At 46.4% G+C, this 19,279-nt stretch overlaps 1 pseudogene; it reads left to right on the top strand.

Annotated features, from left to right (window-relative positions):
* Nucleotides 1-17,171: 17,171 nt before the first annotated feature.
* On the top strand, nucleotides 17,172-18,381 carry LOC147965752 (uncharacterized; annotated as a pseudogene).
* The last annotated feature ends 898 nt before the right edge of the window (nucleotides 18,382-19,279 follow it).

Here is a 19,279-nt window from a genome sequence, read left to right as displayed (position 1 = left end):
TCTTGTTTTTTTCATGTTTTTTACATCGCAGAAAATCAATATCAGACGGTGTCCAAATGCCACGAAACTTTACGGAGATTTTTTATGGACCAGAAGGAACATGTTGGGCCCTGGTTGCACCTGGGGGAGTCCCGAGAAGGGGACAACCCACCAGGGGGTGCCCTGGTGGGTTGTGCCTACCTCGGGTGCCCCCTGGACCGCCTCTTTACTCATTAAATACGCAAATATTCCCAAAACCCTAGGGGAGTTGACGAAATATTCATCCAGCCACCACAGAGTCCAGAACCACCAGATCCAATCTAGACACCATCTCAGATGGGGTTCGCCACCTCCATTGGCGCCTCTCTAATGATGCATGAGTAGTTCTTTGTAGACCTTAGGGTTCGTAGTTAGTAGCTAGATGGGTTCATCTCTCTCTCTCTCTTGATTCTTAATACAATGGTGTCTTGGAGATCCATATGATGTAACTCTTTTTGCGGTGTGTTTGTTGGGATCTGATGAACTTTGAGTTTATGATCAGTCATATCTTTTTATATCCATGAAAGTTATTTGAGTTTCCTTGATCTCTTATATGCATGATCTCTTATAGCCTCATATTTCTTCTCCGATATTTGGGTTTTGTTTGGCCAACTTGATCTATTTATCTTGCAATGGGAAGAGGTGCCCGGTAGTGGGTTCGATCTTGCGGTGCTTGATCCCAGTGATAGAAAGGGAGCCGACGCGTATGTATCATTGCTACTACGGATCTTGTCTACATCATGGTCATCGTTCTTATTGCATTACTCCATTTTTCCATGAACTTAATACACTAGATGCATGCTGGATAGCGGTCGATGTGTGGAGTAATAGTACTAGATGCAGGAAGGAGTCGGTCTACTAATCTTGGACGTGATGCCTATGTAATGATCATTGCCTGGATATCATCATAATTATTTGAGGTTCTATCAATTGCCCAACAGTAATTTGTTTACCCATCGTTTGCTATCTTTCTCGAGAGAAGCCACTAGTGAAACATACGGCCCCCAGGTCTTCTTCCTCATATATTTTCTTGCGATCTACTTTCCCTTTGCATTTTTATTCAGATCTATTAAACCAAAAATACAAAAATACTTTGCTGCACTTTATTTTATTTGCGATCTATTATTTCAATCTACTACAATTGTCTAGCATCGTTACCTGAAAGGGATTGACTGACGAGGACATGTACCTAGGGTAGGGTAATAGACCTGATCTAGACACCCGTCCCAAGGACACCACCCTACAGTCAAAGACATTCAAAGGATAACAAATTCTACCGACTGAAATCACCTCAGGATGCAACTCACTCGCCCATGAGTTCCACTCGGACAACCCAATTCTATTCGACTAGGATATAATCATTCGACCATATCAGAAACCACTCGGAGTACAGAAGATCTAAGGTCACTCTGGATGGCAACGGTCAGGCGTTCACTCCGTAGTCTTAATGATCATTTATATGACTTTAATGCTGACGTTACCAGTAATGTCCCCTCTTTATGTATATTGAACCTTATGTAACGGGGGATGGTTGGGGACCTGGCGCACTCTATATAAGCCACCCCCTCCTCTGAGACAAGGGTTCGCATCCCCTGTAACTTCACCCATAATCCAATCGACCAGCCTCCGGGCACCGAGATGTAGGGCTGTTACTTCAACATAGCTAGGATCTTGCCTCCTCATACCTACCCCCATTCTACTGTCAGACTTAGAACCACGACAGTTGGCACCCACTGTGGGGAAGGTGTCTTAGCGACTTTTCGGTGAGGTTACGATTTCTCCGAGTCCTATCATCATGGTTTCCGGCGGAGGTTTGGCTGAGGGCCGCGAAATCCGTCTCGGCACGCTCATTTTCATCGCCGATGACTCCGCTTGGCTTCAGGAAGCTCCCCTCGATGTCGAGACACTCCCCGTCCGCGGGGCAACGCACTTCCGCGCGTGCGTTCACGGCGTCCTTCTACGGCAGCCGTCGACCCAGTATCGGTCGGCTCCCGCGGTGTCTTCGCTCCCCGCTGTTCGCTGTCGCAAGCGATCCGGTTGGTCGTGACTTTGGCGGTGGGTGAAACATGTGGTGGCATGTCAGTCGGCCACCCCTCAAGTCGCGGCAATCGAGCCTGACAAATCTTTCTACGGCATGTTCGACTGGCTCCGTCGAGACCCAATCCGAGTGCGACAGCAGCGACCCTGCGACGGAAGTCCTGATGGTCGACATGCCGCATAGCCCGCCTGGCATGCGTTGCAACGGTGGCGGCGAAGGTGGTGGTGATCCATCGCGCATTCACGAGGAGTACCACCCGAAACCCTCTCTTCTCAGCAGAGGGAAGAACTTCACTGCCGCAACATGGAGGCGCTTCACACTCCCATAGTTGGAGAGACCTCTGAGGCTCGGGCCTTCGAGGCAGTGCGCCTGGCCACTTTGGCTGAGCGTAGTCGACTGGAGAACCTTTAGCACGCACTCGACGAATGTGCTCGACGGCAGATTCCTGAGTCCAGTTGACGGCAGCAACAACTATTCCCGCCTGAACCTCGGGTATACCACACTCCGATTCAGAATATTACAGCTGCAGCCCGTATAGCAGAGTATATTCAGCCGTCCCAATCGGAGGCTGGAAGAGCTTTGATGCAGATCAGAGCGTTGCTCCGGGCAGCAGGAGAGCAGAACACTGTAGTGTCTTAGTCACGTAACAGAATTATAGCAGATCTATGGTGGCAGACACAGTCCAGTCGGCTCACAGCCCAAGATCGCCTCCGCGGCGTGAGGGACGTGGGCATCACCAAGGACATTACTTGGGTCGGAACCACGAACAACACGATCATCGGCTCGACCGTGATGACCGTCGTCGAGTGCCTACGCCCCCTCTGAGAGGTGGATCATATGTGCCCTGGCATTATGATGATAGGTGCCCGTACAACGAGGAGCAGAGGATGCCAGTCGACCCAACAGAGCCAGGGTTTGATGCGAGGTTAATTCTGGTGCAAGGTCTGGTGGACAGGAACCGAGCACAGAGAGAAGGGCAAGATAGAGATCGCACGACTGGAAGCAGAGTGCATGTTTCTAGTCCCGAGTGTTTTAGCAGAGCCATCAGGGCTGCAGAGATCCCTCCTAACTTCAGGTTGGCGACTGGAGTTAGTAAGCTCACTGGTGAATCGAAGCCTGACACTTGGCTTGAGGATTACCGAGTGGCTGTACAGATTGGTGGTGGAAACGATGAGGTGGCCATGAAACACCTTCCCCTGATGCTTGAAGGGTCAGCTAGGGCTTGGTTGAATCATTTGGCTCCGGGCAGTATATTCAGCTGGGAGGAGTTAGCCCGAGTGTTTGTCAGAATGTTCGAGGGCACATGCAAACGACCTGCAGGGTTGCCAGAATTGCAGCATTGTGTGCAAAAACCGAATGAAACTTTGAGGGATTACATCTAGAGGTGGACCACTTTGCATCACACTGTGGAGAATGTGTCTCAGCATCAAGCAGTTTGTGCCTTCAAGGAGGGCGTTCGGTATCGGGAGCTTAACCTGAAATTCGGTCGGACAGGAGACATGACCCTGACCCGAATGATGGAAATAGCCACTCGGTGCGCAAATGGCGAAGAAGAAGACCGACTCCGCAATGGCAAGGGCAAACCACTCGGCCAGGATACTGGAGGAGGTAATTCCAATCGTAAGCAGAAGCGCAAAGCGGAACCTGCGGGTCCTGGAGAGGTTGCGATCGTGACCCAAGGAAAATTTAAGGGAAAACCTAAAGGGCCCTGGATCCCCAAGAAGGTGAAAGATCAAGCAAGAAACAATGTGTTGGATTTGCTGTGTCACATTCACATCAAGAAGGATGAAGAGGGTAATCTGATTAATCCCAAACATACCACTCGATAGTGTCGAGTCCTTATACAGTAGTTCCGAGAAAAACAACCTAGTGAGAAAGAGAAGGAATCTGGTAAAGATGAGGACAAGGAAGAGGATGATGATGGATTTCCCAATGTCAATTCCACTTTGGTGATTTTTACTGACATTGAAAGTAAAAGTCGACTGAAAGTCATCAACAGAGACGTAAACATGGTTGCTCCGGCAACGATGATGTATCTGAAATGGTTAAAGACTCCCATCACATTCGATCAGTCCAACCACCCGCCGCACGTCACCACCCCCGGGAGGCAAGCGTTCGTGGTCGACCCAGTCATTGGGGGCACCCGATTGACCAAAGTCTTGATGGATGGCGGCAATGGCTTGAACATTTTGTATGCCAAGACCCTCCGAGGGATGGGCATTCCGATGTCCAAGCTCAGCGAGAGCAAAATGCGGTTCCACGGAGTTATCCCTGGAAATAAAGCCGATTCGCTCGGCCAGATCACTCTTGAACTGGTTTTCGGTGATTCAAAGAATTACCGTAAGGAAAAGGTGACATTTGAAGTTGTGGATTTTCACAGTACCTATCATGCTATCCTGGGCAGAACTGCGTATGCTCGTTTCATGGCTCGACCATGTTACGTGTACCTCAAACTCAAGATGCCTGGCCCCAGGGGCGTGATTACAGTCACTGGTAATCGGCAGCGAGCAGAAGAGTGCTTCCAAAAGGGCTCGAAGATTGCTGATGAACAGATGGCAGCAGTAGAAATGGAAAGAGTACAAGAAGACTGCAGATCCGAGTGATTTGTTGAGAGCTAAGAAGCCTACTTCAGAATATGCATTTAAGTCGTCTGGTGAAACAAAGTCAGTTCATATTCACCCGACTGATCCCAATGCTGCTCCAACTCATATCTCAACGACACTCGACAGCAAATAGGAAGAAGCGCTCATCCAGTTCCTCTGTGAGAACTGGGACATCTTCGCATGGAAACCTTCTGACATGCCAGGTGTACCCAGGGGACTGGCTGAGCACCATTTACGAGTCGACCCAAAAGCAAAACCTATCAAAGAGCATCTCTGACGGTCCGCCGTGGAGAAAAGAAAGGCAATTGGCGAGGAAGTGGCTCGGCTTCTGGCAGTTGAGTTCATCCGAGAGATTTACCACTCCTAGTGGCTCGCCAACGTCGTCATGGTCCTTAAGAAAGATGATTCACTCTGTATGTGTATTGACTTCAAGCATATCAATCAGGCCTGCCCGAAGGATCACTTCCCTCTCCCCCACATCGATCAAATAGTCGACTCGACTGCGGGATGTGAGCGATTGTCCTTTCTGGACGCATATTCCGGGTACCATCAGATCCGACTGTATGGACCCGACGAAATAAAAGCAGCTTTTATCACCCCATTTGGGTGCTTTTGCTATGTTACTATGCCCTTTGGTCTCAAGAATGCTGGTGCCACATTCATGTGCATGATATAGAAGTGCCTGCTCACTCAAATCAGTCAGAATGTGGAAGCATACATGGATGACATCATGGTTAAGTCACGTAAAGGTTCTGACCTCCTCACTGACCTCGCTGAAACCTTTGCCAATTTGAGAAGATATGATATCAAGCTTAATCCGTCGAAGTGTACATTCAGAGTTCCAGGTGGAAAGTTACTCGGTTTCCTTGTTTCGGAATGTGAGATCGATGCAAACCCAGAGAAAGTTGGTGCAATACTCTGAATGAAATGCCCTATGCGCATACACGACGTTCAGAAGCTTACTGGTTGTTTGGCCACTTTGAGTTGATTCATCTCTCATCTCGGTGAAAAGGCATTGCCTCTTTACCGATTGATGAAGAAATATGATAAGTTCGAGTGGACTCCTGAAGTTGACGCAGTGTTTGCAGAGCTCAAAACCCTGCTTTCCACCCAGCCGGTGCTCGCTGCTCCAATCAGCAAAGAGCCTTTACTGATTTATATTGCAGCCACTGGACAAGTTGTCAGTAGAGTACTCATGGTCGAGCGGGAAGAAGAAGGTAAAGCCTACAAGGTTCAGCGCCCAGTGTACTATATTTCTGAAGTCTTAACTCCGTCCAAGCAGAGATATCTGCATTATCAGAAGCTTGTCTATGGAATTTACTTGACCACGAAGAAGGTTGCACATTATTTCTCACATAACTCTATCACAGTCGTCAGCGATGCTCCATTGTCAGAAATTCTGAACAACAGAGATGCAACTGGTCGAGTGGCAAAGTGGGCGATTGAACTCCTTCTGATGGATATCAAGTTTGAGGCAAAGAAAGCAATCAAGTCCCAATCAATAGCAGATTTCCTCGTCGAGTGGATCGAACAGCAACAACCGACTCAAGTTCACTTGAATCATCGGACTATGTTCTTTGATGGATCCAAGATGCTGAATGGTTCTGGCGCTGGAGTAGTCTTGGTATCCCCGCGAGGCGACAAACTCAGTTATGTCCTTCAGATTCACTTTGATTCCTCCAACAACGAAGCTGAATATGAAGCACTTCTATATGGGTTGCAAATGGCCATTTCACTCGGCGTCCGTCACCTAATGGTCTACGGCGACTCAGATTTGGTGGTCAATCAAGTGATGAAGGAGTGGGACGTCGGGAGCCCAGCTATGACTGGCTATTGCAATGCAGTGAGAGAGTTAGAAAAGAAGTTTGAAGGGCTAGAGCTCCACCACATTCCCCGACTGAAGAACCAGGCAGCGGATGACCTGGCAAAGATAGGTTCCAAGCGGGAGCCCATTCCCAGCAATGTGTTCTTGGAGCATCTTCACACACCATTAGTTCAAGAGGATCCCTTCACGGAAGAGCCCCCGCAGCCTAAGATTTCTACTGATTTGACTAAATTTGAAATCCTAGCCGTGGTCGACTCAATCATGGAAGTTTTTGTCATCATTCTTGTTTGGACAGTGTCGTATATCGCATATATTCTTAGGAAGGAGCTTCCAGAAGACGAAGATGAAGCACGTCAGATTGTCCGTTGATCCAAAGCCTTCACTGTGATAAGTGGTCGATTGTACAGGGAGAGTGTGACTGGAGTTGCTCAACGATGCATTACCCCAGAGGAAGGTCGAATGATCCTCAATGATATCCACTCGGGAACCTGTGGTCACCATGCGTCCTCTCGGACAATTGTGGCCAAAGCATACCGAGCAGGTTTTTACTGGCCACGTGCAAATGAAATGGCAAAAGAAATAGTTGACAAATGTGAGGGCTGTCAGTTCCACTCCAACATGTCTCACAAGCCCACTTCAGCTTTCAAGACCATTCCACTCATCTGGCCATTCGCTGTTTGGGGGATGGATATGGTTGGACCCCTGAGGACTGACAGAAGTGGTTTCACCCACCTGCTTGTTGCATTCGACAAGTTCACTAAATGGATTAAAGCCAAACCCATCAAGAACCTCGACTCGGGTACCGCCGTCAGCTTCATCAGAGAGTTAACATTCAGATATGGAGTCCCACACAGCATCATCACAGACAACGGTTCAAACTTTGATTCAGATGAGTTTAGAGCTTTCTGTGCTTCCCAAGGCACGTAGGACGACTATGCTTCAGTCGCTCACCCACAATCGAATGGACAAGTAGAAAGAGCAAATGGTTTGATCCTCCAAGGGTTGAAGCCCAGATTGATGCATGACCTCATGCGGCTGGTGCCTGGGTAGATGAGTTAGTTACCATCAGTACTGTGGGGTCTGAGAACAATGCCAAATCGGTTGACTAGCCGGACTCCCTTCTTCATGGTCTATGGAGCCGAAGCCGTGCTGCCGACTGATTTACTCCACAATGCCCCGTGAGTGGATCTTTTCTCAGAGGCAGAAGCAGAACAAGCCCGGCAAGACGTTGTTGATCTTATGGAAGAGGAAAGAGAGATGGACCAGATCAGGTCGGCCATTTATCAGCAAGATCTTTGTCGGTTCCATGCTAGAAACATAAGAGGTCGAGCATTTCAGGAGGGGGACCTGGTTCTCCGAGTGGATTAGCAACGACCACACAAGCTTGCTCCCGCCTGGGAAGGCCCCCTCATAATCACCAAAGTGCTCCACAACGGAGCATATCACCTGTACGATGTGGAACACAAGAAAGATGAGCCACGCGCTTGGAATGCAGAGCCACTCTGCCATTTTTATACTTAAGCATTCAGACTGTTGAGATGTAATAAGAAGTACCTTTCAGTTTGTTTATCAAAGACATGGTTTTATAGTCTCCTAAATGATTGTTATTACTTATACATGTGTTCAAAATCCCCCAGTGGGTGGCTTAGTTGCGAATCCAATTCGCCTAAGTTTCAAAAACAAAATCCTACCGAGTGAAGAGCATGCCTCCCACTCGGGGGCTTAGCTGCGAATCCGATTCGCCTAAGTTTAAAAAATCCCACCGAGTGAAGAGCAAGCCTCTCACTTGGGGGCTTAGTTGCAGTCCCGTACTCGCCTAAGTTTTAAAAAAATCCTACCGAGTGGAGAGCAATCCTCCCACTCGGGGGCTTAGCTGCAGTCCCGTACTCGCCTAAGTTTAAAAATCCTACCGAGTGGAGAGCAATCCTCCCACTCGGGGGCTTAGCTACAGTCCCGTACTCGCCTAAGTTTAAAAATCCTACCGAGTGGAGAGCAATCCGCCCACTCGGGGGCTTAGCTGCAGTCCCGTACTCGCCTAAGTTTAAAAAATCCTACCGAGTGGAGAGAAATCCTCCCACTCGAGGGCTTAGCTGCAGTCACATACTCGCCTAATTTTAAAAATCCTACCAAGTAGAGAGCAATCCTCCCACTCGGGGGCTTAGCTGCAGTCTCATACTCGCCTAAGTTAAAAACCATCCCGATCCACAAGGATGACAAGGTGCAGGTCGTGCACAGCACCAAGTGCTCTTGTCCATGACCCACTCGACGAAGCTGCGACACAAGTATAACGCCCGCTCCATCCTGATCCGCAAGGACGACGAGGTGCAGGTCGTGCACAACACCGAGTGCTATTGTCCACGACCCACTCGACGGAGCTGCGACACAAGTACAATGTGCGCTCCATCCTGATCCTCAAGGACGACGAGGTGCAGGTCGACTGCGATTTTCTCCTCGGAGCTGCGCCACAAGTACAATGTGCGCTCCATCCCGATCTTCAAGAATGACGAGGTGCAAGTCGTCCGCGACCCCCTCCTCAGAGTTGCATCACAAGAACAAAAGTCTGCTCCGAGTGAAGATACAAGTTCCATTCGGAAATAAAGACAAAATATTTAAGGAAAAACCAAGTTTAGATAAATTCCACAAGGTTTCGGACCGCAGATTAGAGTACTCGGGCATCAAGCCTGAAGGAGTTTAACGGTTACAAAACCACTCGGCATACCGAGGCAAATTTAATCGGATCGTAAAAGTTTGTTCACTCCACAGGAGGAGGACTGGCAGGCTCAACGAACTCATCTAGGTCGATTCCATGTGCAATTCGAGTAGCAGCAGCAATGAAGGTCTCCATAAAAGACTGGACGTCAAGTCTCTTGGTGTTGGAAACCTTGAATGCTGCTAACTTCTCTTCTTTGGCCTCCTTGTAATGGACATGAACAAGAGACAGAGCTACGTCAGCACCGCACCAAGCAAAAGATTTCTTCCATTCCTGCACTCGACCAGGGATGTCATTGAGTCGAGTCATCAAAGACTCGAGGTCATTTTGGAGCATCTCCTTTGGCCAAAGCGTCGTGTCAATCTGCGACATCGCAACCTTCAGTCGAGCGAGGTAGTCTATAACACTAGCAAGACGGGATTCCAGTCAAAGAACGTTCATGGTAGAATCATCCTTAACAAGGGCATTGATGGGGTCCAATCCTGTCTCGCCACCCAGTTTCTTCCTCAATGTTTTGGCAGAATTCTGCAATCACAAAGAACTAATGAGTCGACGGCTTTATGGTGAATCCACGATAGCGAAACCGTCGGACAAGGAAAGGTACCTTCAAGCATAAGAAATAACTTCTTGGCAAGTCCCCCCAGATAAGCCTCCAGGTCATTTCTCTTCCGAGAGAGATCTTCAATCTTGTCCTTCATGGCTACTTTGTCCTTCTTCAGATGGGTCACTTCTTTATTAGCTTCGGCAAGAGCAGTCTTCAGCTTGGCGTTGTCTTCCTCTAACGCCTCGACTGAAGCTAGCTTCTTGTCGGCGAGTGATGTTTTCTCCTGAGCCTCCTTCTGTGCTGCGGCAAGGTCAAGATCCTTCTGTTCCAGAGGCTGCCTCATTTTCTCTAAAAATATATATATACAACAAACAACACTCGGTTCAGAGGGAAGAACGAGGAGATGACTCGAGAGACAGCCCAATCCCATAGTCGACAAGTTTTTACCTTCCATACCAGCCGTTTCGTCTTTGGCCTTCTGCAAGTTCTGCTTGGAAAACTCCAAGTCAAGATTGAGCTGGATCCGCTTCCTCTCGAATTCAGCAAATTGGGATATGAGCTCACAGGATTTCTGAAGTCAGTAAAAAAGATATATCAGTGGACAGAGTCAAAGATTATTCGCTTCCGAGTGAAAAGAATTCTAAGACTACTGCAGAATCAAACATTCAACAGTAGTCTCGGGGACTACACCCAGTGGGTGCACTTAGCATGCCCCCACTGGTCCAGGTTCCACTCGACACGGTCCGTCCGTATCGAGTGGAAGAATGTTAAAAAAGGAAGAAGCAACAGTTATTCTCATACCACAACCGACTGCCCGCAGTCGACCGCGGTCTCGGGGACTACATCTAGTGGGTGCACTCAGCGTTCCCCCACCGGTTCAGGTTCCACTCGACATGGTCTGCCTAGACCAAGTGGAAGAAGTGAAGAACAGGATATTTTTATCAAGACCCCCGCCGAATCACACATTCGACGACGGCCTCAGGGACTAAACCCAGTGGGTGCACTCTGCATGCCCCCACTAGTCCAAAGATACAATCGACATGACCTAGTCTACTCAATTGGAAAAACTACTCAACATAAATTGAAACACCCACTGGGTGTGCAGACTGACAAATGGATGTACAATGAAAGTTTTCAGGTAGCATATCCTAACAGAACAAGCATCAAGTTGGAGGGTCAGTCGGAAATCAACTAACCTGGACATTGGCTTGGAGAGCTGCACTAGCATCATAGGCAGCTTGGCTGGTCTCATGCACCGTCTTCATCTGCTCCCTCATCAGGCCTACTTGGCGTATGGCTTCCTTAGCAGCGCTTGCCTGATCCTCCAGAACGTGATGGGTGACGAATAGCATAGATGGTGGAACAGATGCAGCAACTTGAGGGTCTGAGGCATGAGGTTGAACAAATGAAACAAGGACATGTGCAGTCAACGATGAAGGGTGTTCACTCAACACTGGAACGACAAAAGTAACAGAAGCCTGGTTGAGGTCTCCGGAGTGCTGAATCACTGGTTCCGTTGCCGGCGTCGACTGGGACGTCTTGCTAGCTGGTGCCTTCCTGCTCGAAGTCCTGCCCCTTGATACGTCTCCGTTGTATCTACTTTTCCAAACACTTTTGCCCTTGTTTTGGACTCTAACTTGCATGATTTGAATGGAACTAACCCGGACCGACGCTGTTTTCAGCAGACTTGCCATGGTGTTATTTTTGTGCAGAAATAAAAATTCTCGGAATGATCTGAAAATCAACGGAGAATTATTTTGGAATATATAAAAATACTGGAAGAAAGATCCACGTCAGGGGGCCCACCACATGTCCACGAGGGTGGGGGCGCGCCCCCTGCCTCGTGGGCCCCCGGACGCTCCACCGACCTCAACCTTGACTCCATATATTCACTTTCAGGGAGGAAAAAATCAGAGAGAAGGATTCATCGCGTTTTACGATACGGAGCCGCCGCCAAGCCCTACACTCTCTCGGGAGGGCTGATCTGGAGTCCGTTCGGGGCTCCGAAGAGGGAATCCGTCGCCATCGTCATCATCAACCTTCCTACATCACCAATTTCATGATGCTCACAGCCGTGCGTGAGTAATTCCATCGTAGGCTTGCTGGACGGTGATGAGTTGGATGAGATTTATCATGTAATCGAGTTAGTTTTGTTAGGGTTTGATCCCTAGTATCCACTATGTTCTGAGATTGATGTTGTTATGACTTTGCTATGCTTAATGCTTGTCACTAGGGCCCGAGTGCCATGATTTTAGATCTGAACTTATTATGTTTTCATCAATATATGAGAGTTCTTGATCCTATCTTTCAAGTCTATAGTCACCTATTATGTGTTATGATCCGTTAACCTCGAAGTGAAAATAATCGAGATACTTACCGGTGATGACCGTAGTTTGAGGAGTTCATGTATTCACTATGTGTTAATGCTTTGGTCCGGTACTCTATTAAAAGGAGGCCTTAATATCCCTTAGTTTCCAATAGGATCCCGCTACCACGGGAGGGTAGGATAAAAGATGTCATGCAAGTTCTTTTCCATAAGCACGTATGACTATATTCGGAATACATGCCTACATTACATTGATTAACTGGAGCTAGTTCTGTGTCACCCTATGTTATGACTGTTACATGATCGATCGCATCCGGCATAATTCTCCATCACCGATCCAATGCCTACGAGTTTTTCCTATATTGTTCTTCTCTTATTTACTTTTCCGTTGCTACTATTACAATCACTACAAAACCCAAAAATATTACTTTCGCTACCGTTACCTTTTGCGATCGTTACCACTACTATCATATTACTTTGCTACTAAACACTTTGCTACAGATATTAAGTTTCCAGGTGTGGTTGAATTGACAACTCAGCTACTAATACTTGAGAATATTCTTTGGCTCCCCTTGTGTCGAATCAATAAATTTGGGTTGAATACACTACCCTTGGAAACTGTTGCGATCCCCTATACTTGTGGGTTATCAAGAACATTTTCTAGCACCTTTGCCGGGGAGCATAGCTCTATTCTTTGAGTCACTTGGGATTTATATCTGTTTATCACTATGAAGAACTTGAAAGATCAAACAACCAAGATTTTTCCCTCAACTACGAGGGGAGGTAAGGAACTGCCATCTAGCTCTGCACTTGATTCAACTTCTGTTTTGAGTAAACTTGCGACACCTAAACCTGCTTCTGCTATTAATTCTGATATGTCGCATGTTATTGATGATGCCACTTCTACTATGCATGATACTTATGATGAAACTACTTCTATGCTTGATACTACTGTGCCACTTGGTGAATTTCTTGATGAACAACTTGCTTGGGCTAGAGAAAATGAAATTATTGAAACTGATAATATTGATGAAAGTGATGATGAAGATTCTCCCCCTAGATATGAATTACCTATTGTTCCTGAGGGTTATGTTATGGATGAAGAAACTGCTAGAAACTTTCTTGCTTGCAATGATAGGAGTGATCTTAAAAAACTATTAGCTAAGCTGAAACAAAAATCTCTGAATGCTAGAGTGAAATATGATCCCGCTTATGCTACTTCACCTATCTTTGTTACTGATAAGGATTATGATTTCTCTGTCGACCCTGATATAATTACTTTGGTTGAATCTGATCCTTTCTATGGCTATGAATCTGAAACTTTTGTGGCATATCTTACTAAATTAAATGATATAGCTACCCTGTTCACTAATGATGAGAAAACTCACTACTATTATATCCTTAAATTATTTCTGTTCTCATTAAAGGGTGATGCTAAGATATGGTTTAATTCTCTTGATCCTGGTTGTGTGTGTAGTCCCCAGGATATGGTTTATTACTTCTCTGCTAAATATTTCCCCGCTCATAAGAAACAAGCTGCTTTAAGGGAATTATATAATTTTGTGCAAATTGAAGAAGAGAGTCTCCCACAATCTTGGGGGAGGCTTCTCCAATTACTTAATGCATTGCCTGATCATCCTCTCAAGAAAAATGATATACTTGATATCTTTTATAATGGACTAACCGATGCTTCCAGAGATTACCTGGATAGTTGTGCTGGTTGTGTTTTCAGGGAAAGAACAGTTGATCAAGCTGAAATTTTATTGAATAATATGTTGACTAATGAAAGTAATTGGACACTTCCTGAACCAACTCCTAATCCAACTCCGAAGAAAAGGGGTATTCTATTTCTCAGTCCTGAAGATATGCAAGAGGCAAACAAATCTATGAAAGAAAAAGGTATAAAAGCTGAAGATGTTAAGATTTTACCGCCTGTTGAAGAAATACATGGTCTTAATTCATCACCTATTGAAGAAACACACGGTCTTGATAACCCGACAAAGGTAGTAAAGGTAAATTCTCTCTATAGATATGATAAAGCTGAAATCCGTTCTGCTAAGTTTGCTATCCAATGTTTGGATGAATTTGATAATTTTATGTTTAAGCAAGAAGATTTTAATGCTTATGTTGGTAGACTACTGAAACATAATGCGTATATGATTGGACACTTGAGTGATTATATGGATAATGTTAAAGGTGAACTTAAACTTATTAGTAAACATGCTTCTATGGTTACCACTCAAGTAGAACAAGTACTTAAAGCTCAGAATGATTTGCTCAATGATTTGAATAATAAGAACAATGACTTTGTTGTTAGAGTTGCAACTAGAGGAGGTAAAGTGACTCAGGAACCTTTGTATCCTGAAGGCCACCCTAAGAGAATTAGCAAGATTCTCAGAGAACTAATGTATATGCACCTAGTCCTTCTAAAAGGAAGAAAGAGAAAAATGATAGGACTTCGCATGCTTCTAGTGAACCTGTTGTTGACACACCTAAGAATCCCAATGATATTTCTATTTCTGATGCTGAAACACAATCTGGTAATGAACATGAACCTAGTGATAATGTCAATGATGATGTTCATGTTGATGCTCAACCTAGCAATAATAATGATGTAGAAATTGAACCTACTGTTGATCTTGATAACCCACAATCAAAGAATCAACATTATGATAAGAGAGACTTTGTTGCTAGGAAGCACGGTAAGGAAAGAGAACCATGGGTTCAAAAACCCATGCCTTTTCCTCCTAAACCATCCAAGAAAAAGGATGATGGGGGTTTTGAGCGCTTTGCTGAAATAATTAGACCTATCTTTTTGCGTATGCGTTTGACTGATATGCTTAAAATGAATCCTTATGCTAAATGCATGGAAGACATTGTTACTAATAGGACAACATTAACGCCTCCCTCAACACTTTGCTGGATACGATGCTCCCACCTCCCACCACAGCGCTGACCTCACCACTGGCGATCTCCATCCTCCTCCACTAATCTGTCGATCCCTTCCGATCATCCTCTCCGGCGTCTCCTCTGGATCAAGGCAATACCCATCTCTTATGGGTTCCTCTCGTGGATCTACCATTGGCTTGGACTTCTCCAAGGGTAGGGTTTTTTCTGATGAGGTTTTCAGATCTACTGGTCAAATGATCCATCCAATGGGATGAAGGAGGGCTTTCACATTGATTGTGTCCTTTAGCCGCCATGCTTTCCGGTTGTCGGAGGATTCGGTGGCGGCAGCTCTGGAGGCTGTGATTGGTGGATCGGCCATCGATCTTCGGGTTCTTCATGTCAAAGACAAGGTTTTTTCTTTCCAAGTCTCATGCAAGCAAGTTGGCTTTATTATTATGGATCTACGTTCATTTGCTTGTGATCTATTCAAATGTTATTTCAATCTTTGGGGCAATGGAGGGCCTAATTGGGTTCGGGAACTTAAGATCTGGCGTAAGGAATGCGATGCTGAGTGGATTCTGATTAGTCCTACTAAACGTAGATCTTCTTTAGGTCTATTGGCCATGCATAAGCCTCCGATTAGATCTTCTCTTAAGTCAGCTACCACTGTTTAGAAGAAATTTTCTTTTGCCACGTTTGAACAGTATTCTGCTTGCAAAGGTTATAGATATCCTGCTTCTCAACATTGCATTGATACTATTATGGATGGGGGATATGATATATCCGCTCATGAGCGTGTTGTTATTCGACAAGCTCCCCCCCTTGACTTGCATTGGACGGTGGCTCGGCCACCTATCGTGTTTGGTACTGTTGAGCCGTTGCCAGAGTTGCACCGGTCGACCATGTCGCCCACACTGGATCTGGTACCTGTGGATCCGAGGCCCGTGGTTTCTGGTAATCTTGCTGCACAATTTGCGGAAGCGGGAATTTCTCCAGTTCAAAATGGTAGCTTGGGATCTGGCCCATCACCTTCGGAGGCACTCCAATCTGGCCTAGTGTCTCAAGATTTTTCGGTTGGGCCAATCTCTGGTTCGGTTGTTATTGGGCATGCCTCGTCTCAAAATACCCCAGTTTCTGAGATGCTGGATGCACCTACTAACCCAAGCCCACCAACCCCTCCGCAGGAAATACCCACCACGCAACAAACCACACAACAATTTGAAGCTATGGTAAATGACATGGTGGACCGTATTTTAACCTGTACCCTGTGTTCTCATAGGGGCCACCTTGTAGCCTCTTGTGGAATGCGAGCGATCTACTCGGCTTGCTCACGCACGGGTCACTCTAGCAAGGATTGTAATGATTTCGCGCGCACCAATGGATTGGCTTGGACACCAATTTCTCTACAACAAAGCACGAGCATATCGGAAAACCCTACCGGTCAGGGGAACGGTGCCGGAGTTATAGGGATAGCTTGCCCAGGCACATCATCGCCGCCCACATTGCGCCAATCCTCCCTTCCTCTTCCCAAAGAAAACCCCATCCCCTCCCCGCAGCTTTCGGCCAGGGCGAACTTTGAGCTTGATCCACAGCGCTTCCTGCCGACAGGCCATCACATCATTGATGGTGGGGACAGGGGCTTCCATGCACCTTCATCACACCTTTGGCTCGTCCTCCTCGCCACCATGAGTATTACATGGTCGCTGAGGTCATCCCTACTCTGGAGGGACCGCTCGGGCCGGTCAGGGAAGAGATTGTTTAGTTCCTTCAAAATAGAGGTACTCTGGTTCGCTCAGCTCAGCCTTGGTTCCATGGTGTTGGGTTATTTCAAGTCAGGGATCCATCTGTCAGATATATGTTGATTCAGCATGCCCCATTTCCTCTGGGTGATGATCGTTTTGTCAGATTTATGAAGCATGATGAGGGAGAGAATTTTAAGGGGAATCATGGGTTCCGTAAGGTTTGGCTCATGTTCATTGGTATTCCTCTTGACTATCGCAATACGGAGTTCATATCACACGCGGTAGGCACCTTTGGAAAATTTCACTCTTGGGATAGTGGGGATCCATATTTGGTTCGTACTTTAGTAGAGGCAAGTTTTCCGGATACACCATTGGTGCCACGTGATGTGGTCTTTGGAGACTATGCAGAATGGGGAGGAGCTCAGGTCTCGTGGACCGCTGCTTGCTATGTATTGGGAGCTGACTTCGCTGACCAGATGCCAAATGATGAAGATCCAATGCCTCTGGATGGTAATCCTCACCCATTGCCTGGAAACCTGCTGCAAGACAATCTGATGTTTGTTCTTCCACCATATCCAATGCTGGGATGGAACGATGCGCCTGTAGCCCCTCCATTGCCTTCGGAAAATAACATTGGGGATGCTGGATGGGGAAATGCCAACTGGGGGGACGATGAGGATGAGCTTCAGCAGCCGCCACAGCCTGTGGTGCCAGAGCAGGATCAGGTCTCTATTGTGATTGATCAGCCTGAGGGTTCTAGGTCTGTTGAACAGCATGTGAGGTTCAGTTTGAGGAGCAACTTCAGTTTCAGCCTGACCAACAGTTACAGGACACTGTGTGCAGCCGGCCGTTTTGGAAAATCCTTTGGCAATTGTACCATATCAACCTCCTGTCATTCAGCAGCATCAGATCTTCATTGGCATGGCAAGGATTGTGGCTGGGCCACCGCTTCCTCCAGAGATGATCTGGAAGAGATCATTTGAAAATCTGCTACCTGAATTTGCTGTCACGGAGGTGCCTAGACCTATCTTCTTTAAGCCACTTGGGACAGTGACATACTCCAAGCGCACATGGACCATTGCCTTTGATGATTCTCAGATGATGTCTTCATTGGTGCCAAGCTTGCCCAGCAGCCTTGCTCTGAGGAAATCTATTGTGGCTAAATGCCCAGTTGTCAGAGCTCTTTTTGGATGTTCACCTGATGAGGTTGTCAGTGCTAATGATAATGCAGTGTCTAAATTTGCCGTGTTTGGACAGGAGTTCTCTGAAGATATTGTGTCTGGCAGCCTGGAGGAGAACTCTTTTTCCTCTTATGTGGTTTTTTCTTCTACGCAGGCCAAGGAGAAGAAACAGACAAGAAGAAGGAAGACCGTGGCTCCTTTACTGGATACTTCTATACGGAGATGTACGAGAAGCGCGGCAAAACTGGATGGGTTCAAGCCTGTGAGTTTTGAACAACTTTCTCTCCAGGCCACTAAAAGGCATCCCCGGTCCAAGCCCATTCAAGTGAAGGCCCAGCCCAATCCTGACGACGCTGATAATGGCAAGTCTGAAGATATCCCTCCATCCACGCGTCTCAACGTGCTGCAAACAATTGGAGAGGAGCTGGAGATCGACCCCAACCTGCTGTCCAAGGATAAGATTATGAATAATCCAAAAGACTCCTCCTCCTCCAGTGGTGTTTAAATGTTGTAGTTTCAAACTTTATCTAGGTGTAGCGAGCCTGTTAAATTTGCTGCTGTTTATGTCGTGCTAAACTTTATGTTGTGTGGTCAGAACTGGATGCATTTCGTTTCGTATGACGTGGGGTGTATGGCATTGTATGTTATGCAGTTTTTGCTACTTTGCTTTTGGTTATCTCATGAATCAAATGTCTATGCATAACAGGAAGGTGCTTTGTTGGAATGTTCGTGGTCTCAACTCTGAAACACGACGGTGTTCTGTTAGAGAGAAAACTACTGAAAGTTAGTGTGCGGTTGCTTGTTTACAAGAAACTAAGTTATCAGATTATCCTCGTTCATTAATTAAGAGCATTTGCCCTGTGGGTTCTGACCAGTTCATTGAATCGCCCTCGAGAGGAGCCTCGGGAGGTATTCTGACAGTGTGGTGTTTAGATGTTTTTAAGGGTGTCTTAATTGAAGTAAAGCCTTTTGGAATTGTCATCAGTTTCACATCGGTGCATAATAGTGACCAGTGGTTTTTAGTAAATGTTTATGGGCCTTGTCAGGGTATAATGAGGGATGAGTTTGTTAACTGGTTGTACAATCTTTAGGTGGAACCCAAGCAAAAATGGTTGTTATTGGGAGATTTTAATTTCATTAGGTCCATGGACAATCGTAATCTTCCTGGTGGGGATGTTAATGACATTTTTTATCTTTAATGAGATCATTGGTCACTTAGGATTGCTGGAACTTCCTTTAAAAGGTAGAAGATTCACCTGGTCAAACATGCAGGATGTTCCACTTCTTGAGCAATTGGACTGATTTCTTACTTCTGCCAGTTGGATAAATCAGTATCCCATGACACAAGTTGCACCTCTTGCTATAACTGCGTCTGATCATGTTCCTTGTGTTATATCTATCTG

This window comes from Triticum urartu, chromosome 6A (genome assembly GCF_056163025.1).
Source record: "Triticum urartu cultivar PI428250 chromosome 6A, HENAU_Tu73, whole genome shotgun sequence".
Taxonomy (NCBI): Eukaryota; Viridiplantae; Streptophyta; class Magnoliopsida; order Poales; family Poaceae; genus Triticum; species Triticum urartu.
This window is presented reverse-complemented; position numbering and strand designations above follow the sequence as displayed.